This window comes from Trichomycterus rosablanca, chromosome 8, assembly GCF_030014385.1.
Source record: "Trichomycterus rosablanca isolate fTriRos1 chromosome 8, fTriRos1.hap1, whole genome shotgun sequence".
Lineage (NCBI taxonomy): Eukaryota > Metazoa > Chordata > Actinopteri > Siluriformes > Trichomycteridae > Trichomycterus > Trichomycterus rosablanca.
The window spans coordinates 24,910,366-24,935,978 of NC_085995.1; positions in this window are offsets into that span (position 1 = coordinate 24,910,366).

The following is a 25,613-nucleotide window of genomic DNA, read 5'->3' on the forward strand; positions in this document are numbered from 1 at the left end:
AACTATAAGAAGAATCTCAAGGTTAAACTAAGGCTAGATTACAAAAAGAATCTCAAGGTTAAACTAAGACTATGTTATAAAAATAATCTCAAGGTTAAACCAAGGCTAGGTTATAAGAAGAATCTCAAGGTTAAACTAAGGCTAGGTTATGAGAAGAATCTCAAGGTTAAACTAAGGCTAAGTTATAAAAAGAATCTCAAGGTTAAATTAAGACTACGTTATAAGAAGAATCTCAAGGTTAAACTAAGGCTAGGTTATAAGAAGAATCTCAAGGTTAAGCTAAGGCTAGGTAATAAGAAAAATCTCAAGGTTAAACTATAAGAAGAATCTCAAGGTTAAACTAAGGCTGAGCTATAAGAAGAATCTCAAGGTTAAACTATAAGAAAAATCTCAAGGTTAAACTATAAGAAGAATCTCAAGGTTAAACTATAAGAAGAATCTCAAGGTTAAACTAAGGCTAGGTTATAAAAAGAATCTCAAGGTTAAACTAAGACTATGTTATAAAAAGAATCTCAAGGTTAAACCAAGGCTAGGTTATGAAAAGAATCTCAAGGTTAAACTAAGGCTAGGTTATGAGAAGAATCTCAAGGTTAAACTAAGGCTAAGTTATAAAAAGAATCTCAAGGTTAAATTAAGACTATGTTATAAGAAGAATCTCAAGGTTAAACTAAGGCTAGGTTATAAGAAGAATCTCAAGGTTAAACTAAGACTATGTTATAAGAAGAATCTCAAGGTTAAACTAAGTCTGGGCTATAAGAAGAATCTCAAGGTTAAACTATGAAAAGAATCTCCAGGTTAAACTAAGGCTGAGCTATAAGAAGAATCTCAAGGTAAAACTATGAAAAGAATCTAAAGGTTAAACTAAGGCTGAGCTATAAGAAGAATCTCAAGGTTAAACTATAAGAAGAATCTCAAGGTTAAACTAAGGCTAGGTTATAAGAAGAATCTCAAGGTTAAGCTAAGGCTAGGTAATAAGAAGAATCTCAAGGTTAAACTATAAGAAGAATTTCAAGGTTAAACTAAGGCTGAGCTATAAGAAGAATCTCAAAGTTAAACTATAAGAAAAATCTTAAGGTTAAACTATAAGAAGAATCTCAAGGTTAAACTATAAGAAGAATCTCAAGGTTAAACTAAGGCTAGATTACAAAAAGAATCTCAAGGTTAAACTAAGACTATGTTATAAAAATAATCTCAAGGTTAAACCAAGGCTAGGTTATAAGAAGAATCTCAAGGTTAAACTAAGGCTAGGTTATGAGAAGAATCTCAAGGTTAAACTAAGGCTAAGTTATAAAAAGAATCTCAAGGTTAAATTAAGACTACGTTATAAGAAGAATCTCAAGGTTAAACTAAGGCTAGGTTATAAGAAGAATCTCAAGGTTAAGCTAAGGCTAGGTAATAAGAAAAATCTCAAGGTTAAACTATAAGAAGAATCTCAAGGTTAAACTAAGGCTGAGCTATAAGAAGAATCTCAAGGTTAAACTATAAGAAAAATCTCAAGGTTAAACTATAAGAAGAATCTCAAGGTTAAACTATAAGAAGAATCTCAAGGTTAAACTAAGGCTAGGTTATAAAAAGAATCTCAAGGTTAAACTAAGACTATGTTATAAAAAGAATCTCAAGGTTAAACCAAGGCTAGGTTATGAAAAGAATCTCAAGGTTAAACTAAGGCTAGGTTATGAGAAGAATCTCAAGGTTAAACTAAGGCTAAGTTATAAAAAGAATCTCAAGGTTAAATTAAGACTATGTTATAAGAAGAATCTCAAGGTTAAACTAAGGCTAGGTTATAAGAAGAATCTCAAGGTTAAACTAAGACTATGTTATAAGAAGAATCTCAAGGTTAAACTAAGTCTGGGCTATAAGAAGAATCTCAAGGTTAAACTATGAAAAGAATCTCCAGGTTAAACTAAGGCTGAGCTATAAGAAGAATCTCAAAGTAAAACTATGAAAAGAATCTAAAGGTTAAACTAAGGCTGAGCTATAAGAAGAATCTCAAGGTTAAACTATAAGAAGAATCTCAAGGTTAAACTAAGGCTGGGCTATAAGAAGAATCTCAAGGTTAAACAAAGACTGGGCTATAAGAAGAATCTCAAGGTTAAACTAAGGCTAGGTTATTAGAAGAATCTCAAGGTTAAACTAAGACTATGCTATAAGAAGAATCTCAAGGTTAAACTAAGGCTGGGCTATAAGAAGAATCTCAAGGTTAAACTAAGGCTAGGTTATTAGAAGAATCTCAAGGTTAAACTAAGACTATGCTATAAGAAGAATCTCAAGGTTAAACTAAGTCTGAGCTATAAGAAGAATCTCAAGGTTAAACTATGAAAATAATCTCAAGGTTAAACTAAGGCTGAGCTATAAGAAGCATCTCAAGGTAAAACTATGAAAAGAATCTAAAGGTTAAACTAAGGCTGAGCTATAAGAAGAATCTCAAGGTTAAACTTTAAGAAGAATCTCAAGGTTAAACTAAGTCTGAGCTATAAGAAGAATCTCAAGGTTAAACTATGAAAAGAATCTCAAGGTTAAACTAAGGCTGAGCTATAAGAAGAATCTCAAGGTTAAACTTTAAGAAGAATCTCAAGGTTAAATTAAGGCTGGGCTATAAGAAGAATCTTAAGGTTAAACTATGAAAAGAATCTCAAGGTTAAACTAAGGCTGAGCTATAAGAAGAATCTCAAGGTTAAACTATAAGAAGAATCTCAAGGTTAAACTTTAAAAAGAATCTCAAGGTTAAACTATAAGAAGAATCTCAAGGTAAAACTATGAAAAGAATCTAAAGGTTAAACTAAGGCTGAGCTATAAGAAGAATCTCAAGGTTAAACTATAAGAAGAATCTCAAGGTTAAACTATAAAAAGAATCTCAAGGTTAAACTAAGGCTGGGCTATGGGAAGAATCTCAAAGTTAAACTATAAGAAGAATCTCAAGGTTAAACTATGAGAAGAATCTTAAGGTTAAACTATAAGAAGAATCTCAAGGTTTAACTAAGGCTAGGTTATAAGAAGAATCTCAAGGTTAAACTAAGGCTAGGTTATAAGAAGAATCTCAAGGTTAAGCTAAGGCTAGGTAATAAGAAGAATCTCAAGGTTAAACTATAAGAAGAATCTCAAGGTTAAACTAAGGCTGAGCTATAAGAAGAATATCAAGGTTAAACTATAAGAAAAATCTTAAGGTTAAACTATAAGAAGAATCTCAAGGTTAAACTATAAGAAGAATCTCAAGGTTAAACTAAGGCTAGGTTACATAAAGAATCTCAAGGTTAAACTAAGACTATGTTATAAAAATAATCTCAAGGTTAAACCAAGGCTAGGTTATAAAAAGAATCTCAAGGTTAAACTGAGACTATGTTATAAAAAGAATCTCAAGGTTAAACCAAGGCTAGGTTATAAGAAGAATCTCAAGGTTAAACTAAGGCTAGGTTATGAGAAGAATCTCAAGGTTAAACTATGAAAAGAATCTCAAGGTTAAACTAAGGCTGAGCTATAAAAAGAATCTCAAGGTTAAACTTTAAGAAGAATCTCAAGGTTAAATTAAGGCTGGGCTATAAGAAGAATCTTAAGGTTAAACTATGAAAAGAATCTCAAGGTTAAACTAAGGCTGAGCTATAAGAAGAATCTCAAGGTTAAACTATAAGAAGAATCTCAAGGTTAAACTTTAAAAAGAATCTCAAGGTTAAACTATAAGAAGAATCTCAAGGTAAAACTATGAAAAGAATCTAAAGGTTAAACTAAGGCTGAGCTATAAGAAGAATATCAAGGTTAAACTATAAGAAGAATCTCAAGGTTAAACTATAAAAAGAATCTCAAGGTTAAACTAAGGCTGGGCTATGGGAAGAATCTCAAAGTTAAACTATAAGAAGAATCTCAAGGTTAAACTATGAGAAGAATCTTAAGGTTAAACTATAAGAAGAATCTCAAGGTTTAACTAAGGCTAGGTTATAAGAAGAATCTCAAGGTTAAACTAAGGCTAGGTTATAAGAAGAATCTCAAGGTTAAGCTAAGGCTAGGTAATAAGAAGAATCTCAAGGTTAAACTATAAGAAGAATCTCAAGGTTAAACTAAGGCTGAGCTATAAGAAGAATATCAAGGTTAAACTATAAGAAAAATCTTAAGGTTAAACTATAAGAAGAATCTCAAGGTTAAACTATAAGAAGAATCTCAAGGTTAAACTAAGGCTAGGTTACATAAAGAATCTCAAGGTTAAACTAAGACTATGTTATAAAAATAATCTCAAGGTTAAACCAAGGCTAGGTTATAAAAAGAATCTCAAGGTTAAACTGAGACTATGTTATAAAAAGAATCTCAAAGTTAAACCAAGGCTAGGTTATAAGAAGAATCTCAAGGTTAAACTAAGGCTAGGTTATGAGAAGAATCTCAAGGTTAAACTAAGGCTAAGTTATAAAAAGAATCTCAAGGTTAAATTAAGACTATGTTATAAGAAGAATCTCAAGGTTAAACTAAGGCTAGGTTATAAGAAGAAGCTCAAGGTTAAGCTAAGGCTGAGCTATAAGAAGAATCTCAAGGTTAAACTATAAGAAGAATCTCAAGGTTAAACTAAGGCTGAGCTATAAGAAGAATCTCAAGGTTAAACTATAAGAAAAATCTTAAGGTTAAACTATAAGAAGAATCTCAAGGTTAAACTATGAGAAGAATCTCAAGGTTAAACTAAGGCTAGGTTATAAAAATAATCTCAAGGTTAAACTAAGACTATGTTATAAAAAGAATCTCAAGGTTAAACCAAGGCTAGGTTATAAAAAGAATCTCAAGGTTAAACTGAGACTATGTTATAAAAAGAATCTCAAGGTTAAACCAAGGCTAGGTTATAAGAAGAATCTCAAGGTTAAACTAAGGCTAGGTTATGAGAAGAATCTCAAGGTTAAACTATGAAAAGAATCTCAAGGTTAAACTAAGGCTGAGCTATAAAAAGAATCTCAAGGTTAAACTTTAAGAAGAATCTCAAGGTTAAATTAAGGCTGGGCTATAAGAAGAATCTTAAGGTTAAACTATGAAAAGAATCTCAAGGTTAAACTAAGGCTGAGCTATAAGAAGAATCTCAAGGTTAAACTATAAGAAGAATCTCAAGGTTAAACTTTAAAAAGAATCTCAAGGTTAAACTATAAGAAGAATCTCAAGGTAAAACTATGAAAAGAATCTAAAGGTTAAACTAAGGCTGAGCTATAAGAAGAATATCAAGGTTAAACTATAAGAAGAATCTCAAGGTTAAACTATAAAAAGAATCTCAAGGTTAAACTAAGGCTGGGCTATGGGAAGAATCTCAAAGTTAAACTATAAGAAGAATCTCAAGGTTAAACTATGAGAAGAATCTTAAGGTTAAACTATAAGAAGAATCTCAAGGTTTAACTAAGGCTAGGTTATAAGAAGAATCTCAAGGTTAAACTAAGGCTAGGTTATAAGAAGAATCTCAAGGTTAAGCTAAGGCTAGGTAATAAGAAGAATCTCAAGGTTAAACTATAAGAAGAATCTCAAGGTTAAACTAAGGCTGAGCTATAAGAAGAATATCAAGGTTAAACTATAAGAAAAATCTTAAGGTTAAACTATAAGAAGAATCTCAAGGTTAAACTATAAGAAGAATCTCAAGGTTAAACTAAGGCTAGGTTACATAAAGAATCTCAAGGTTAAACTAAGACTATGTTATAAAAATAATCTCAAGGTTAAACCAAGGCTAGGTTATAAAAAGAATCTCAAGGTTAAACTGAGACTATGTTATAAAAAGAATCTCAAAGTTAAACCAAGGCTAGGTTATAAGAAGAATCTCAAGGTTAAACTAAGGCTAGGTTATGAGAAGAATCTCAAGGTTAAACTAAGGCTAAGTTATAAAAAGAATCTCAAGGTTAAATTAAGACTATGTTATAAGAAGAATCTCAAGGTTAAACTAAGGCTAGGTTATAAGAAGAAGCTCAAGGTTAAGCTAAGGCTGAGCTATAAGAAGAATCTCAAGGTTAAACTATAAGAAGAATCTCAAGGTTAAACTAAGGCTGAGCTATAAGAAGAATCTCAAGGTTAAACTATAAGAAAAATCTTAAGGTTAAACTATAAGAAGAATCTCAAGGTTAAACTATGAGAAGAATCTCAAGGTTAAACTAAGGCTAGGTTATAAAAATAATCTCAAGGTTAAACTAAGACTATGTTATAAAAAGAATCTCAAGGTTAAACCAAGGCTAGGTTATAAAAAGAATCTCAAGGTTAAACTAAGGCTAGGTTATGAGAAGAATCTCAAGGTTAAACTAAGACTATGTTATAAGAAGAATCTCAAGGTTAAACTAAGTCTGGGCTATAGGAAGAATCTCAAGGTTAAACTATGAAAAGAATCTCAAGGTTAAACTAAGACTGGGCTATAAGAAGAATCTCAAGGTTAAATTAAGGCTGGGCAATAAGAAGAATCTCAAGGTTAAACTATAAGAAGAATCTCAAGGTTAAACTACAAGAAGAATCTCAAGGTTAAACTATAAGAAGAATCTCAAAGTTAAACTATAAGAAGAATCTCAAGGTTAAACTATAAGAAGAATCTCAAAGTTAAACTATAAGAAGCATCTCAAGGTTAAACTAAGGCTAGGTTATAAAAAGAATCTCAAGGTTAAACTAAGACTATGTTATAAAAATAATCTCAAGGTTAAACCAAGGCTAGGTTATAAGAAGAATCTCAAGGTTAAACTAAGGCTAGGTTATGAGAAGAATCTCAAGGTTAAACTAAGGCTAAGTTATAAAAAGAATCTCAAGTTTAAATTAAGACTATGTTATAAGAAGAATCTCAAGGTTAAACTAAGGCTAGGTTATAAGAAGAATCTCAAGGTTAAACTATGAAAAGAATCTCAAGGTTAAACTAAGGCTGAGCTATAAGAAGAATCTCAAGGTAAAACTATGAAAATAATCTAAAGGTTAAACTAAGGCTGAGCTATAAGAAGAATCTCAAGGTTAAACTATAAGAAGAATCTCAAGGTTAAACTAAGGCTAGGTTATAAGAAGAATCTCAAGGTTAAACTAAGGCTGGGCTATAAGAAGAATCTTAAGGTTAAATATGAAAAGAATCTCAAGGTTAAACTAAGGCTGAGCTATAAGAAGAATCTCAAGGTTAAACTATAAGAAGAATCTCAAGGTTAAACTATAAAAAGAATCTCAAGGTTAAACTATAAGAAGAATCTCAAGGTAAAACTATGAAAAGAATCTAAAGGTTAAACTAAGGCTGAGCTTTAAGAAGAATCTCAAGGTTAAACTATAAAAAGAATCTCAAGGTTAAACTATAGCTAGATGAGCTTGGTGTGGAGAAACCAAGTTTTAATTACTTTAAAACTGCACAGTAAACACACTTTGAAAGACAAATATTATTACACTTGGGGGGGCGGGGGGTGAGAGAATGGGCAGAATGATGACAGCTGGGCAATTTACTCAAACATTAAAAAAATCTGTTTCATTTATTCCTGTTTAATTGCAGATCACAGTGATTGAGGATAAGATTGTCCCCATATAAATAGGCAGTTTTGAAGTTTTGAAGGTGAGAATCAAGGACTTGATGCGATATATCAGTGATCAGTGATGTGAGATGAAAGAAAATGTGTGATTGTATATGTAAAGGTACAACCTCACAGGCAGGCCAACAGGTAGGTGCCGTAATTTTCTCCCAAATTTCTCCCATTTAGTCATGTCCATCTACTAGCTATAGCTTTCCAATCAACCATCTGCCAATTTAGATAGTTATATTACATTTTATATGATCATAGATCCTCAGAGATGCTTTATATAGATGCTTTATATATTTGATAGATTAGATTAGAATGGCATTTCTTCCACCCAATTATGTTTTCTTTGTTCCCCTAGCGACTACAAACAAACTTACAACCACCTGGTTATATTGAAATTGCTTTTCTGTCACACCCCTGTGATGAAGCCATAAAGAGAATATGTACGAATATGCTAAACTGTACGCTTAGATATTATGAAAGTAAAAACGTCCAGAAATAACTTGGGGCCCAGAGTTATTAACAGTTAGAACAATACTATCATGTGCAGTATTATCATCATCATCATCATCTTTATTAACTAGTTTATCCCAATCAGGGTTGTGGAAGCCAATGTACCTGAGAAAACCCATGTACAGTTGCAATCGGAAATATTTAACCCCCTTACCACCCCCCACTTACATAAAAAAGTAATCAATTTTAATTAAAATTTTAATTTTTTAAAATGCATTTTCTCTGCTTTTTCTCCCGATTTTAGCGTATCCAATTACCCAGCAGCATTATGCTTCCTCTCTACTGATGCCGATCTCCATCCTGGTTGAAGGGAGAGCCGAGACTGACACACGCCCCCTCCGACACATGTGCATTAGTCGACTGCATCTTTTCACCTGCACAAGGCGAGTTCATATGCGGATCAGATTTGTGTCTGAGAGCCACACCCTGATCAAAGAATTATCCCTCGACTCTGTGCAGGCACCATCAATCAGTCAGCAGAGATCATAATTGCATCAGTTATGAGGTTCTGTCTGGCTCCCACCCTGTATGAACAACAGCCAATTATTGTTCATGTAGGCTGAGTTCGAAATGTCAGCTCTGGTATGCTAGCAGGTTTTACCACCACAACAATTTGAGATTAAATGAAAAACCTCAGGTTCTCTTGACAAATGTCCATGTGCACTATTATTCAATGTCCAGCTTCAGTACTTGGTGGAACATCAATTTGCCCTGATAAACTCCATTAAGCGATTTCAGTAAGTGCTAACAAGCTTCTGACTCTGCCTCTCTTCTAGAATCTTCTCATGTAAAATCTTCTAGCACATTGAGGTTTGATGCTGTCCATGCTGCAACTGCTTTCCCACCAAACATTCTCTATAAGTTTGGAGACTGTGAAGGCCACTCTAGAACATTGACTTGACTTGGAAGTGTGCTTGAGATCATTATCACCAAGGTTCCATTTCACCACAGAGGGCATAAAATTCCTCCTCAAAATGCCTTGTTATTTCTGTGAATCCACAATACCAGACACACAGTCAAGTCTGCCAGTTCCTGCAGCAAATAAACATTCCCACATAATCACTGACTCACCTCCATGCTTGACTGTGGGGACAGTATTCATCTGGTCATTAGTTCCAGTTTTTGTTTTTTGTCCCACAGCTCTGCAGGCCTGTCCAAATTTCTTCTGGCATGGTTCAGTAACCCTTCTAGTGCTTCTTGGCCAGAAGTGGTGTTAGTCATGGAGTCATTCATTAAGTCCTTGGTTGTTAAGTAAACTTGTTATGGGTGCCACTGATACATTCAAGATCAGGTCATTGCGTCATCTATAGTGATACAATGTGATAGTATCACTAACATTCAGTGTTTGTTATTTTTTATGCCTAGCATAACCATTACAAATAATAATTGCTTAACAAATGTGGATTTGGTTGCAGCATTTATTGCAACTAAAAGGTTCTTTAAATTAGACACTACTCAGTTTGTTAGCATTATTCATTAATTCATTCATTGTATGTTTTACCACCGCTATATCCTGGTCAGGGTCGCAGTGGATGCAATTCACTGGGCGGAAGGTAGACAACACCCCAGACAGGTCACCAGCCTATTACAGGGCAAACACACATGCACACACTCACAATCTCCCAATCACAGTCACACCTAGGGCAATTTTGTATCTCCAGTCAACCTGATGCATGTATTTGGACTGTGGAAGGAAACCGGAGCACCTGGAGGAAACCCACACAGACACAGGGAGAACATGCAAACTCCACACAGAAAAGACCCAGGTTGCTCCCAGGACTTCTTGCTGTGCCATCTTGTTAGCATTATAATAAATTATTAATAAATACATCAATTATTGGGACAGTGGTAGCCTAGAGGGTAGAGCTTTAGGCTATCAACTGAAAGGTTGGGAATTTGAATCCCAGCTCTGCCATGCAGCCACTGTTGGGCCCTTGAGCAAGGTCCTTAACCCTCTCTGCTCCAGGGGTGCTGTACAATAGCTGACCCTGCGCTCTGACCCCAGCTTCCAAACAAGCTGGGATATGGGAAGAAAAAATTTCCTTGTACTGTACACTTGTATATGTACAGTGTATCACAAAAGTGAGTACACCCCTCACATTTCTGCAAATATTTCATTATATCTTTTCATGGGACAACACTATAGACATGAAACTTGGATATAACTTAGAGTAGTCAGTGTACAGCTTGTATAGCAGTGTAGATTTACTGTCTTCTGAAAATAACTCAACACACAGCCATTAATGTCTAAATAGCTGGCAACATAAGTGAGTACACCCCACAGTGAACATGTCCAAATTGTGCCCAAATGTGTCGTTGTCCCTTCCTGGTGTCATGTGTCAAGGTCCCAGGTGTAAATGGGGAGCAGGGCTGTTAAATTTGGTGTTTTGGGTACAATTCTCTCATACTGGCCACTGGATATTCAACATGGCACCTCATGGCAAAGAACTCTCTGAGAAATAGAATTGTTGCTCTCCACAAAGATGGCCTGGGCTATAAGAAGATTGCTAACACCCTGAAACTGAGCCACAGCATGGTGGCCAAGGTCATACAGCGGTTTTCCAGGACAGGTTCCACTCGGAACAGGCTTCGCCAGGGTCGACCAAAGAAGTTGAGTCCACGTGTTCGGCGTCATATCCAGAGGTTGGCTTTAAAAAATAGACACATGAGTGCTGCCAGCATTGCTGCAGAGGTTGAAGACGTGGGAGGTCAGCCTGTCAGTGCTCAGAGCATACGCCGCACACTGCATCAACTCGGTCTGCATGGTCGTCATCCCAGAAGGAAGCTGACGCACAAGAAAGCCCGCAAACAGTTTGCTGAAGACAAGCAGTCCAAGAACATGGATTACTGGAATGCCCTGTGGTCTGACGAGACCAAGATAAACTTGTTTGGCTCAGATGGTGTCCAGCATGTGTGGCGGCACCCTGGTGAGAAGTACCAAGACAACTGTATCTTGCCTACAGTCAAGCATGGTGGTGGTAGCATCATGGTCTTGGGCTGCATGAGTGTTGCTGGCACTGGGGAGCTGCAGTTCATTGAGGGAAACATGAATTCCAACATGTACTGTGACATTCTGAAACAGAGCATGATCCCCTCCCTTCGAAAACTGGGCCTCATGGCAGTTTTCCAACAGGATAACGACCCCAAACACAACCTCCAAGATGACAACTGCCTTGCTGAGGAAGCTGAAGGTAAAGGTGATGGACTAAACCCAATTGAGCACCTGTGGCGCATCCTCAAGTGGAAGGTGGAGGAGTTCAAGGTGTCTAACATCCACCAGCTCCGTGATGTCATCATGGAGGAGTGGAAGAGGATTCCAGTAGCAACCTGTGCAGCTCTGGTGAATTCCATGCCCAGGAGGGTTAAGGCAGTGCTGGATAATAATGGTGGTCACACAAAATATTGACACTTTGGGCACAATTTGGACATGTTCACTGTGGGGTGTACTCACTTATGTTGCCAGCCATTTAGACATTAATGGCTGTGTGTTGAGTTATTTTCAGAAGACAGTAAATCTACACTGCTATACAAGCTGTACACTGATTACTCTAAGTTATATCCAAGTTTCATGTCTATAGTGTTGTCCCATGAAAAGATATAATGAAATATTTGCAGAAATGTGAGGGGTGTACTCACTTTTGTGATACACTGTATATATGACAAATAAAGACATTCTATTTTATTCTATATTATAATAATATATTATCTTACAATAAGCTGTTTAAAACTATATTTAAACCAAGCCTTGATTTATTATTGCAGTCTGTGCCTTTATAAAAATGGTAGAACGTAGGCTTCAGGGTTTATTGGATCAGAATGTGCTGGGGGATTTTAGATTAATTAGTACATTGATTTAATTTTACAGTGACCTTAATCACTCATTTGGAAAATAGAAAAATCTGTCATTGTTAATTTATGATGTATTTTATTGTCATTGAGCATTAAGCAATTCTGACATTTTTGCTAGAGGAAAAATGAGGACTGTGTGTACTATCTGTTACAAACATTATCTCCACCTTTCTAATATTGTGTTGGTCTCCCCTTTGCTGCCAAAACAACCCTGACTCATCGACTCCACCTGAAGGTGTGCTGTGGTATCTGGAACCAAGATGTTAGCAGCAGATCCTTTAACTCCTGTAAGTTGTGAGGTGAGGCCTCCATGGATCGGACTTGTTTGTCCAGCACATCCCACAGATGCTCGATTGGATTGAGATCTGGGAAATGGTAGGCCAAGTCAACACCTCAAACTCGTTGTTGTGTTCCTCAAACCATTCCTGAACCATTAGAGAATACCATTTCCATGAAAGGGTGTACATGGTCTGCAACAATGCTTAAGTAACTGATACATGTCAATGTAACATCCACATGGATGGCAGGACCCAAGGTTTCCCAGCAGAACATCAACCAAAGCATCACCCTGCTTCCGCCAACAACGCAACAAACTGTGATGCACTGTGTATTCTGACACCTATCAGAACCAACATTAACTTCTTCAGCAATTTGAGCTACAGTAACTCGTCTGTTGGATCGGATCACATGTGCCAGCCTTTGCTCACCAAATGCATCAATGAGCCTTGGCTGCCCATGACCCTGTCGCCGGTTTACCACTATTCCTTCCTTGGACCACTTTGATAGATACTGACCACTGCAGAGTGCAGACCGGGAACACCGCACAAGAGCTGCAGTTTTGGAGATGCTCTGACCCAGACGTCTGGCCATCACAATTTGGCTCTTGTCAAACTCGCTCAAATCCTTACGATTGCCCATTTTTCCTGCTTCTAACACATCAACTTTGAAGATGAAATGTTCACTTGCTGCCTAATATATCCCACCCACTAACAGGTGCTGTGATGAAGAGATAATCAGTGTTATTCACTTCATCTGTCATTGGTCATAATACACAATGCTACAATGTTTATTATTCACCGCCCTTCAAAAGATGCCAACAATGTAGTGGTTGTTTATAGTCCGCTTCCATATTACCTTTGTATATCATCCAGAATGCTAAATAAACAGAGAGACGCATATTCCTTTTTTATATCGTGTTTTACAATCTGTCAGATCACAGACTGTTGACTTGGAAATAGATAGCTAATTTAACTTTACGGCTGCGGAATGTGAAGTTCGTATGAAAAGCGGGCTGCCACTGATAGCCTATCTTTGCTTATTCTAGACAAAAGCCACTGATGACACTATGGGCTGCTAACACTGGTATCTGGGGAAAAGTGGTGTGTTAAGGTGGGCTGTGCAAAAGGAAAGCTGAAAGCAGCTTAATTGCCTGTGAGTGATACCCCTGTCTCAGAACGCTCCATTCCATGCACAATCCTCACCAAGTTAGCCACCGCTATCTACTGCCCCTTCACAGCTATTGCTATAGCAAGCAAACTCTGTAACCACTTGTCCTTGCGATGCATAAATCATGATAATTAATTTCTAAAGGTTGTGGTTTTAAATAAATAATAAAATTCTAAGGAATAGTTTAATTATTTCAGTGCTGCACGAATGACGTAGCAGAGATGTAATGATTTGCGACACGCCGCAAGGTCATCTTTGGAGAGCAGATCATTAGGTTAGTGCTTCCACTGTTTGCATGTTAAAGGAATGGCTGTTTGGCTAAGTGACTCAATGCTTAATAGTCTGTGCGCCTCCTCCGCGCGACTGAATGGTGGAGCTAGCAGATAGAATTTTCTAGCAGCTGCATTATGAGAATGAACCTGTGCATGCTAAAAGTAAATTGAACTGAAAAAGCATGATCCTGGTTCATAATAGAGAACGAGAAGATTTAATCTGCAGGATGGCTAGCGTTATTAGTTGGACAGTATGGTATAGTGGAAAATCCTCTTGCAGTTATTTTAAAGATGTTTTTTTTTTTTTTTTTAATTGTTAATTAAATTGTTAATTATTGGAATCAAGATCTTGGGAAATTGCTATGGTTAAGTTATTTTTTTTACCAACCATGAGAGAGCAATAATGCACCTCAGACCGGACACCAATGCATCACAGGGCCTCGAACACCTCCCTTCCCTTCCATACATAGCTAATCACGATTGTTCGATAGCACTGCTGGGGATTCGAACCCTGATCCAAGCGGTAATGGCCTAATGGCACTGTGCCAACTGAGTGCGTGCAAACATGTGATGTTTAAATATATATATATATATATATATATATATATATATATATATATATATATATATATACAGTGTATCACAAAAGTGAGTACACCCCTCACATTTCTGCAAATATTTTATTATATATTTTCATGGGACAACACTATAGACATGAAACTTGGATATAACTTAGAGTAGTCAGTGTACAACTTGTATAGCAGTGTAGATTTACTGTCTTCTGAAAATAACTCAACACACAGCCATTAATGTCTAAATAGCTGGCAACATAAGTGAGTACACCCCACAGTGAACATGTCCAAATTGTGCCCAAATGTGTCGTTGTCCCTCCCTGGTGTCATGTGTCAAGGTCCCAGGTGTAAATGGGGAGCAGGGCTGTTAAATTTGGTGTTTTGGGTACAATTCTCTCATACTGGCCACTGGATATTCAACATGGCACCTCATGGCAAAGAACTCTCTGAGGATGTGAGAAATAGAATTGTTGCTCTCCACAAAGATGGCCTGGGCTATAAGAAGATTGCTAACACCCTGAAACTGAGCTACAGCATGGTGGCCAAGGTCATACAGCGGTTTTCCAGGACAGGTTCCACTCGGAACAGGCTTCGCCAGGGTCGACCAAAGAAGTTGAGTCCACGTGTTCGGCGTCATATCCAGAGGTTGGCTTTAAAAAATAGACACATGAGTGCTGCCAGCATTACTGCAGAGGTTGAAAACGTGGGAGGTCAGCCTGTCAGTGCTCAGACCATACGCCGCACACTGCATCAACTCGGTCTGCATGGTCGTCATCCCAGAAGGAAGCTGACGCACAAGAAAGCCCGCAAACAGTTTGCTGAAGACAAGCAGTCCAAGAACATGGATTACTGGAATGCCCTGTGGTCTGACGAGACCAAGATAAACTTGTTTGGCTCAGATGGTGTCCAGCATGTGTGGCGGCGCCCTGGTGAGAAGTACCAAGACAACTGTATCTTGCCTACAGTCAAGCATGGTGGTGGTAGCATCATGGTCTTGGGCTGCATGAGTGTTGCTGGCACTGGAGAGCTGCAGTTCATTGAGGGAAACATGAATTCCAACATGTACTGTGACATTCTGAAACAGAGCATGATCCCCTCCCTTCGAAAACTGGGCCTCATGGCAGTTTTTCAACAGGATAACGACCCCAAACACAACCTCCAAGATGACAACTGCCTTGCTGAGGAAGCTGAAGGTAAAGGTGATGGACTAAACCCAATTGAGCACCTGTGGCGCATCCTCAAGTGGAAGGTGGAGGAGTTCAAGGTGTCTAACATCCACCAGCTCCGTGATGTCATCATGGAGGAGTGGAAGAGGATTCCAGTAGCAACCTGTGCAGCTCTGGTGAATTCCATGCCCAGGAGGGTTAAGGCAGTGCTGGATAATAATGGTGGTCACACAAAATATTGACACTTTGGGCACAATTTGGACATGTTCACTGTGGGGTGTACTCACTTATGTTGCAGCTATTTAGACATTAATGGCTGTGTGTTGAGTTATTTTCAGAAGACAGTAAATCTACACTGCTATACAAGTTGTACACTGACTACTCTAAGTTATATCCAAGTTTCATGTCTATAATGTTGTCCCATGAAAAGATATAATAAAATATTTGCAGAAATGTGAGGGGTGTACTCACTTTTGTGATACACTGTATATATATATATATATGTGTGTGTGTGTGTGTGTATATACGTATACTGGTGCTGGTCATAAAATTAGAATATCATTAAAAAGTTGATATATTTCAGTAATTCCATTCAAAAAGTGAAACTTGTATATTATATTCATTCATTACACACAGACTGATATATTTTAAATGTTTATTTCTTTTAATGTTGATGATTATAACTAACAACTAATGAAAACCCCAAATTCAGTATCTCAGAAAATTAGAATATTGTGACAAGGTACAATATTGAAGACACCTGGTGCCACACTCTAATCAGCTAATTCACTCAAAACACCTGCAAAGGCCTTTACATGGTCTCTCAGTCTAGTTCTGTAGGCTACACAATCATGGGGAAGACTGCTGACTTGACAGTTGTCCAAAAGACGACCATTGACACCTTGCACAAGGAGGGCAAGACACAAAAGGTCATTGCTAAAGAGGCTGGCTGTTCACAGAGCTCTGTGTCCAAGCACATTAATAGAGAGAGGTGAAGGTAAGTAAAAAATGTGGTAGAAAAAAGTGTACAAGCAATAGGGATAACCGCACCCTGGAGAGGATTGTGAAACAAAACCCATTCAAAAATGTGGGGGAGATTCACAAAGAGTGGACTGCAGCTGGAGTCAGTGCTTCAAGAACCACCACGCACAGACGTATGCAAGACATGGGTTTCAGCTGTCGTATTCCTTGTGTCAAGCCACTCTTGAACAAGAGACAGCGTCAGAAGCGTCTCGCCTGGGCTAAAGACAAAAAGGACTGCTGTGTGGTCCAAAGTTATGTTCTCTGATGAAACTAAATTTTGCATTACCTTTGGAAATCAAGGTCCCAGAGTCTGGAGGAAGAGAGGAGAGGCACAGAATCCACGTTGCTTGAGGTCCAGTGTAAAGTTTCCACAGTCAGTGATGGTTTGAAGTGCCATGTCATCTGCTGGTGTTGGTCCACTGTGTTTTCTGAGGTCCAAGGTCAACGCAGTTGTCTACCAGGAAGTTTTAGAGCACTTCATGCTTCCTGCTGCTGACCAACTTTATGGAGATGCAGATTTCATTTTCCAACAAGACTTGGCACCTGCACACAGTGCCAAAGCTACCGGTACCTGGTTTAAGGACCATGGTATCCCTGTTCTTAATTGGCCAGCAAACTCGCCTGACCTTAACCCCATAGAAAATCTATGGGGTATTGTGAAGAGGAAGATGCTATACGCCAGACCCAACAATTCAGAAGAGCTGAAGGCCACTATCAGAGCAACCGGGGCTCTCATAACACCTGAGCAGTGCCACAGACTGATGGACTCCATGCCACGCCGCATTGCTGCAGTAATCCAGGCAAAAGGAGCCCCAACTAAGTATTGAGTGCTGTACATGCTCATACTTTTCATGTTCATACTTTTCAGTTGGCCAACATTTCTAAAAATCCTTTTTTTGTATTGGTCTTAAGTAATATTCTAATTTTCTGAGATACTGAATTTGGGGTTTTCATTAGTTGTCAGTTATAATCATCAACATTAAAAGAAATAAACATTTGAAATATATCAGTCTGTGTGTAATGAATGAATATAATATACAAGTTTCACTTTTTGAATGGAATTACTGAAATAAATCAACTTTTTCATGATATTCTAATTTTATGACCAGCACCAGTATATATACACATATAATGCAATATCAGCCATAACATTAAAACCACCTCCTTGTTTCTACACACATTGTCCATTTTATCAGCTCCACTTACCATATAGAAGCACTTGCTTTGTTAGCCCCCTTTCATGCTGTTCTTCAATAGTCAGGACTCTCCCAGGACCACTACAGAGTACAGAGTAGATATTACTTGGGTGGTGGATCATTCTCTGCAGTGACACTGACATGGTAGTGGTGTGTTAGTGTGTGTTGTGCTAGTATGAGTGGATAAGACACAGCAGCGCTGATGGAGTTTTTAAACACCTCACTGTCACTGCTGGACTGAAAATAGTCCACCAACCAAAAATATATCCAGTCAACAGCTCCCCGTTGGCAGCATCCTGTAACCACTGATGAAGGTCTAGAAGATGAACAACTCAAACAGCAGCAACAGATGAACGATCGTCTCCGACTTTACATCTACAAGGTGGACCAACTAGGTAGACGTGTCTAATAGAGTGGACAGTGAGTGGACACGGTATTTAAAAACTCCAGCAGCATTGCTGTGTCTGATCCACTCATACCAGCACTAACACACCACCACCATGTCAGTGTCACTGCAGTGCTGAGAATGATCCACCACCTAAATAATGCCTGCTCTGTTGTGGTCCTGGGAGAGTCCTGACCATTGAAGAACAGGGTGAAAGGGGGCTAACAAAGCATGCAGAAAAACAGATGGACTACAGTCAGTAATTGTAGAACTACAAAGTGCTCCTATGTGGTAAGTGGAGCTGATAAAATGGACAGTGAGTAGAAAAAAGGAGGTGGTTTTAATTTTATGGCTGATCAGTGTACAATTTAATTTATTACCAATATTTGTTAATGCTTAGATAGTAAACAAATCTCTGCTGCCATAGGTAAGTTTAGGTTTAGGAAGATGAAGACATTTCTAAGTATAAAGAATTGTGTTTATAGCAAGAACCGGGAAAACATTAGGTTCCTTATTAAATGTGGAATGATTTAAGCTGGCAGGTTGCAAGAATACTAATCATTAGATCCAGTCTCGTGGGAGTGGGGTTGCCACACAAACTGCTCAAAATGCTGTCAACATTTTAATGCCCGAGTCAAAACATTCCATCACATAAGCATCAGCTAATCAGCAGATGTCACAACAACACAGAAGGAAATGAGTCCATGAGTGACAATACTGATACACTGAACAGCTCTTGTTTTCACATTTCATTGTGATGATAAATATTTGATTACTCCACAATCATCCGTCTCAGCAGAGGTACTGGGTGCTCAACTACCTTAATGTGACACAGAAGAGCTAAAACAACTTGGACTTTTTCTCTGCAGTGATTGATTTTCAAAATACGCCAAAGCCATGACTAGCTGTAACAAATGGAAGCTTCATCATTAGCAGTCAGGTAGAGACGGGCAAAGTTAACTAATTAAATAACTTAAACAACATACTACACACACTATATAAACAAAAAATATTGGTACACCCCTTCTAATTATTGGATTCATGTGTTTCAGCCACAATAGTTGCTAAGTAACAAGAAAAATACTGCCAGTTTCCAGAAATGTACCTTTTATTAGGGTTATTTTACAACCCCAAATCAGAAAAAGTTGGGACAGTATGGAAAATGCAAATAAAATATAAATGCAGTGTTCCTTACATTTACTTTGACTTTTATTTGATTGCAGACAGTATGAACCCAAGATATTTCATATTTCATGTTTTGGTGTAAAAACTAAATAATGATGTGATTCCAAACAGGTGATGTCAACATGTGATTGAAATCATGATTTGGTACAAAAGCAGCATCCAGGAAAGGCTGAGTCTTTGATGAGCAAAGATGATCAGAGGATCTCCACTTTGACAGCAAATGTGAGCAAAGTAATTGAAATGCTTAAAAACAATGTGCGTCAAAGAAAGATTGGAAGTGATTTGCATATTTCTCCCTCTACAGTGCATAATATCATTAAACCATTCAAGGAATCTGGAGGAATTTCAGTGCATAAAAACCAAGGGTGCAAGCTTAAGCTGAACACCTGTGATCTTTGATCCCTCAGATGACACTGCATCAAGAACCACCACTCAACAATAGCTTATATAACCACATGGGTGAGGGATTACTTTGGCAAACTTTTGTCAAGCACTACAATAAGGAGTTACATGCACAAATGCCACTTAAAACTTTACTGTGCAAAAAAGAAGCCTTATGTTAACCATGTCCAGAAGCGGCGTCGACTTCACTGGGCTCAGATGCATCTAGGATGGACCATCACACAGTGGAGACGTGTATTGTGGTCAAATAAATCAGCATTCCAGGTCTTTTTTGTAAAAAATGGACGTTGTGTGCTCCGGACCAAAGACGAAAAGGACCAAAAAAGCCAGGGTCTGTCATGGTATGGGGCTGTGTCAATGCCCTTGGCAAAGGTCATTTACACTTCTGTCATGGCAGCAATAAAGCAGAAACGTACTTTGAGATCTTAGAGCAACATGTGCTGCCTTCAAGACGTCGTTTTTTCCAGTTACGTCCATGCATTTTTTAACAAGACAATGCAAAACCACATGCTGCACACATTACAATGTCATGGCTGCAGAAGAAGGCGGTACGAGTACTGGACTGGCCTGCCTGCAGTCCTGATCTGTCCCCAATAGAGAATGTGTGGAGAATTTTGAAAGGAAAAATGCGACAACGACGACCCCGTACTGTTGCACATCTTAAGACGTGTTTGCAGGAAGAATGAGACAAAATAAAAGCTGAAACATTAAATCACTTGGTATCCTCGGTGCCAAAACGTCTTAAGTGTGATGAAAAGGAATGGCAACATTACAAAGTGGTAAATGCTTTACCATCCCAACTTTTTTTTAGAATGTGTTGCAGGCCTGAAATGCAGGAATGGATGTTTATTAATAAATGAAATGAAGTTGACCAGACTAAACATAAAATATCTCAGGTTTATACTGTCTGCAATCAAATAAAAGTCAAAGTAAATGTAAGAAACTCTGTGTTTTTTTTTTTATTATTATTTGCATTTTCCATGCTGTCCCAACTTTTTCTGATTTGGGGTTGTATATTATATTTGTGTTATTTTTAGTGTACAGGTGCCAAAAACAAACCCATTATTTTACATTAGCCTAAAATATATGCAAGTCCACTGGACCATGGAATGCATTAACAGGTTTCCCCATACATCCTTATAGAAAAAAATACCTTGAAACTCAACGCCTTTTAAACTTAATGCCAGAGATTCAAGGCACCGCTGTATTTATAATATTTTATATTTTTGTTCATGTTTCTACATATTGTTTAGAAAATTATAAATATTACCAGTCAAAGTGTAACAGGGCCCCAGCAGAGTGCTCAGCTACCTTCATGTGACAGAAAAGAGCTAAAACAACCTTTTTTTCTGCAGAACTCCGTGATTGATTGATGCTGACCAAGGACTTATCCCCTTGTAGATGTTTGGAGATTGCACTTGCGAGAGGAGAAATTAATCATCAGGTGATTATTGGTGTTCCCTGAGCTGCAGCAACACAGCAAGCTGAACAAGACGGAGTAAAAAAAACAGAAATTAATGTGTGGAAAGCAGCTGCCGCTGTCATCCTTACACAGCTCAGAGAAGCCGTTTCACAGGTTTTATATGCCTTAGTTTCAGGGTGGTGTGGCAGCGTTTGCAAACACATCACTTTTCATCCCCTCAGTCTGGCAGTTCTGACAGCTCTGCCCTCGCCAGCTACATCCCTACGCATTCTATTACCTACCTCTGCTTTTATTTAGGGAAAAATGAAAACTTTCTATCAGAACGTGCCTAGGCAGAGGGGTTTAAACCCAGTGGATTAGACTGCATGCTTAATGACATGATTAAACGCTAGTATGTTGTCACTGTATTAGAAAGGCATGCTAAAAGGTCATTAGAAAATGTGGATGTGGACAAAACAGAATGGACGCCGTGTGCTCTGGACCAAAGATAAAAAGGCCAGCCGCTCAGGTGGCGCAGCGGTAAAGTACGCTAGCGTACCAGAGTCGGGGTTTTAAATACATCGTATCAAGTCAAGTCAAGTCAAGTCAACTTTATTTATATAGCGCTTTTTACAATATACGTACATTGTCTCAAAGCAACTTTACAAAATCCAGGACCAACAGATACAAAAACCCCTGTTGAGCAAGCCGAGGGCGACTGTGGCAAGGAAAAACTCCCTGAAAATTACAGGAAGAAACCTTGAGAGGAACCAGACTCAGTAGGGCCCATCCTTCTTGGGTGGCCTGGAGGATACTTTAAATAAATACACGATTTACACAAATCATACAAACACAGAATTAAATGATCTAAAAGTCATAACTGGTAATAAATAGATAAATAAACAAATCTCAGCTCTGCCTTTCCGACTGGGCTGGGCGGCAGCATGAACAACGACTGGCTGTGGTTTAGGGTTAGAGGGTAAGAGAGTCGGATCATAGGTCCTCATAACTGGTGCGACTGCGGCCCCTGCTGGCTGACTGATGGCGCCTGCACAGGGCTGAGGAATAATGCTGATGGGGGTGTGGCCCTCCATACACAGTGCCCTCGACTCGCGCAGGTGAAAAATGCAGTCTGTACTGACTGTACGTGCCGGAGGGGGCGTATGTCAGTTGCGAGGCATCCTCAGTCAGCGGTGAATCAGTAGAATCAGTATAGAGGACACAACCAGGGTAATTGGACATGACTAGATTAGGGGGGAAAAATTGGGGAAGAAAAAAAAAAAAAGATAAAAAGGCCATTCAGACCGCTATCAGCAACAAGTCCAAAAGTCAGCATCTGTGATGGTATGGGGCTGTGTCAGTGCCATTGGCAAGGGTCATTTAAACTTCTGTGATGGCAGCATTAATGCAGAAAAGTACATTGAGATCTTAGAGCAACATGTGCTGCCTTCAAGACATCACGTTGTTTATTAATCAGTGAAATTAAGTTGACCAGACAAAAAATGGTTTGGGATGCAGCCTGAGATTATGCATTCCCCCATCCCCAATTATTAGGGGATAGTGTAGAACTAAGAGCTGGTTTTTATGGTATGACAGGCAGCTCATGCCATCTGTGAGAACCCAAATCTCAGAAAACAAAGGAAAGACAGGGAATCCTCAACACAAGTCAGAGATGGCAATAATTGGACGCTACTCCAACCAAAAACAAAAAGCTCTTTGGATTTATATAGAGTACACTAAGGACAAAGGGCATCACACTGCCAAGGTGGCAATTCTCTATCCCTGGGAGGTTCCCTAGTGAGGTCCATAAAATGCCACATCACCGGGTAAGTGCCCATCCCATGCCAGCAAAAAAACAGACAGGAGCGAGCCTGATTGGCATCAGGGTTTTACAGAGAATAGCAGGTTGCTTTTCTTATTTTTGCCAAGCAGAGAAGCTGACAAATCTGTGAAAGATGCATTGGTTACTCCACACTGGCTACCCACAAACTAGTGTGGGTGAGTGAGCGAATGGATAAATGTTTAAAGCTCACTGTCCAGGGTGTATATATGCCTGGTGCCTATTGTCTCTGGGTGGCACCAAGCCTTATACATTGTAAGAAAAGATTATTAAAGACAAATGAATGAACAAATAAATAATAAGCTTTGTACAAGCTTTTAAACATGACAAACTCTAGTATATCAATGCCTACATGTACTGTTTCAATCCACCTATAGTTGCTCCTAGGATTATTACATTTACATTTTTGGCATTTAGCAGATGCCTTCGATCAAAGCGACTTGCATTACAGTTTACGGCTGCAACGATTAGTCGACATAATCGATAACGTCGACTATAAAAATTTGTCGACATGAAATTTCATTGTCGACGTGTCGTTATTTTTAGGAACTGCAAGGGGGGCAGTATCACTTCCATTGCCTGCCGTGAGTGCAGTCAGGGCTAACAAAAAAGAACAGCATGAATGATGGCGCAGCGGGGAGTATATGAAGACAGAAAGGCAAAGATAGCGAGACTTTCTTAAGTACGGGAGCATTTCAGCCAAAATAAACCAAAGAAACAAGTTGAATGCAGACAATGCAAAGCAGAGTTGTCGCTTCACGGCAGCACTACTGTGATGCATGAGCATCTAAAACGCAAGCACCCTGCAGCCGTGATGGCCAGCGTTACTCCGGACAGGTATGTTTTTACACCGCTTTGTGCTTTAGCCAACTTAATTAATGTTTGTTAGCTAGCTAGAGTACCTGTTGGAAAACTTCCTAAGAGATCGCTATTTTTCAGGTTTGTTAGCTAGCTAACGCATTAAGTGCAATAGTTAATCAGTGATTTATAGGAGTAACGTTATATAAATTAACGTTATAGCCTAACGTTACCCTGTCTCGTCTTCCATATTTTTTGCTCCTGTTGATAAGAGCATTCATTCTAAATAATAGGCCTCCTCCACTTAATGATAGCTAGTTAGCTCAGCATATAATTCAGTTAAGATATTTAACCTGATATGGTTTAGTTGGCATAGCCAGTACACTATTTGTGATAAACTATGATACATAGCCTTTAGTTTGTGATAATTAATACAGCTTTCTCTTTTGCTCTTCCTATTAATAGCACGAAGCAATGGCGTGTGTATGACTTTGTTCAGAGAAGAGGCTCATGCACCCCTCAAATGGCTGAGGTCTTCACAGACAGCATTCACATGTTTCTCAACGACATGTTATATATGTTTTTGACTTCCAGAGTGATAACTTCTGAAACATAACAGCTTCCAATGCTGGGGCAGAGGTTGCTATTTTGAGTTACATATTTGCACATTATTTGAAAGACTATTTGCACTTTAATTTGTATTATTTAATGTAACTTTAATTTAATTTTTATTGTGATTATGTGTATTAATGTTTCAAATATATTTGATTAAGCTATGAAGCTTAAGTTTCAAATCCATGTTCCATCATGGCTCATTTTTTAAATTTGATATTGAAACTTAAATAACATAATAACAACAGTTTGTTATGTTAAGGCAGAGATGGAGGGTATGACAGAAATAATCGTTGACTAATCGAAAAAATAATTGTCAGATTAGTCGACTACCAAAATAATCATTAGTTGCAGCCCTTACAGTTACAGTATACAGTCTGAGCAACTGAGGGTTAATGGCCTTGCTCAAGGGCCCAACAACAACAACCTGGCAGTAGTGGGGTTGAACAAGCGACTTTCTGACTACTAGCCCATATTCATTTGTGGCTCTGTTCCATTTTTGTTTTAAGCATAGATTAATAAAACTTTGGGATGAAAAGGCATAAAATGCAAAACAAGTTGTCACTCTACGCATCACATCACACAGCATCTGATTTTCAATATAGTATTCAGGTAATTAAGCTGGGTAAAATCCTCAGGTGAAGCTAAATATGTGGTAATTACCTGCATAATTATCATAAGACTAATGACAACAGTATTTCAGCTTCGGGGAGAAATAAAAAGCAAAGATTCGAAAGATTGGATTCAAATTTTATATGACTCACATTATTCCTTGTTACTATGAGAAGAATCATGCTTTCTCCCACATAACGATGGATCCACAATTGTGATTAATGAGCGCACTCCAAGAGACTGCATAAATGAGAGTTGGCATGTGAGAGAGAGAGAGAGAGAGAGAGAGAGAGAGAGAGAGAGAGAGAGAGAGAGAGAGAGAGAGAGAGAGAGAGAGAGAGATTATCCTCTACGTTATGCGCTATTCATTTGCAATATAAGACAGATTTAGCCTGGCAGTGCCCAAAACAAGCAACATGGACACTGACCATAGAGATGAGTTTGTTCTCAGAATGCAGCATTTCTGTATAGGGTTAATTACATTTACATTTTCAGCATTTAGCAGACGCTTTTATCCAAAGCGACTTACACAATGAGCTGAACACAATGAGCAATTGAGGGTTAAGGGCCTTGCTCAGGGACCCAACAGTGGCAACTTGGTGGTGGCGGGGCTTGAACTGGCAACCTTGTGTTTACTAGTCCAGTACCTTAATCACTGAGTTATCACTGGGTTAATGCAACAACGGACTGTGATAAGTGACAACGGTTTTCAGAGATACTCCTAAACCCATGTGGCTATATTTATCACAATAGCACAATTGTTTCTCATGAAAACTGTCAGAGGGCTTGACGTTTATCCACACACACCAGTGGTTTCTGGTTTTGCCCTACAGAGACTGAGTTTGTCTTGAATCTTTTCATAATATTATGTACT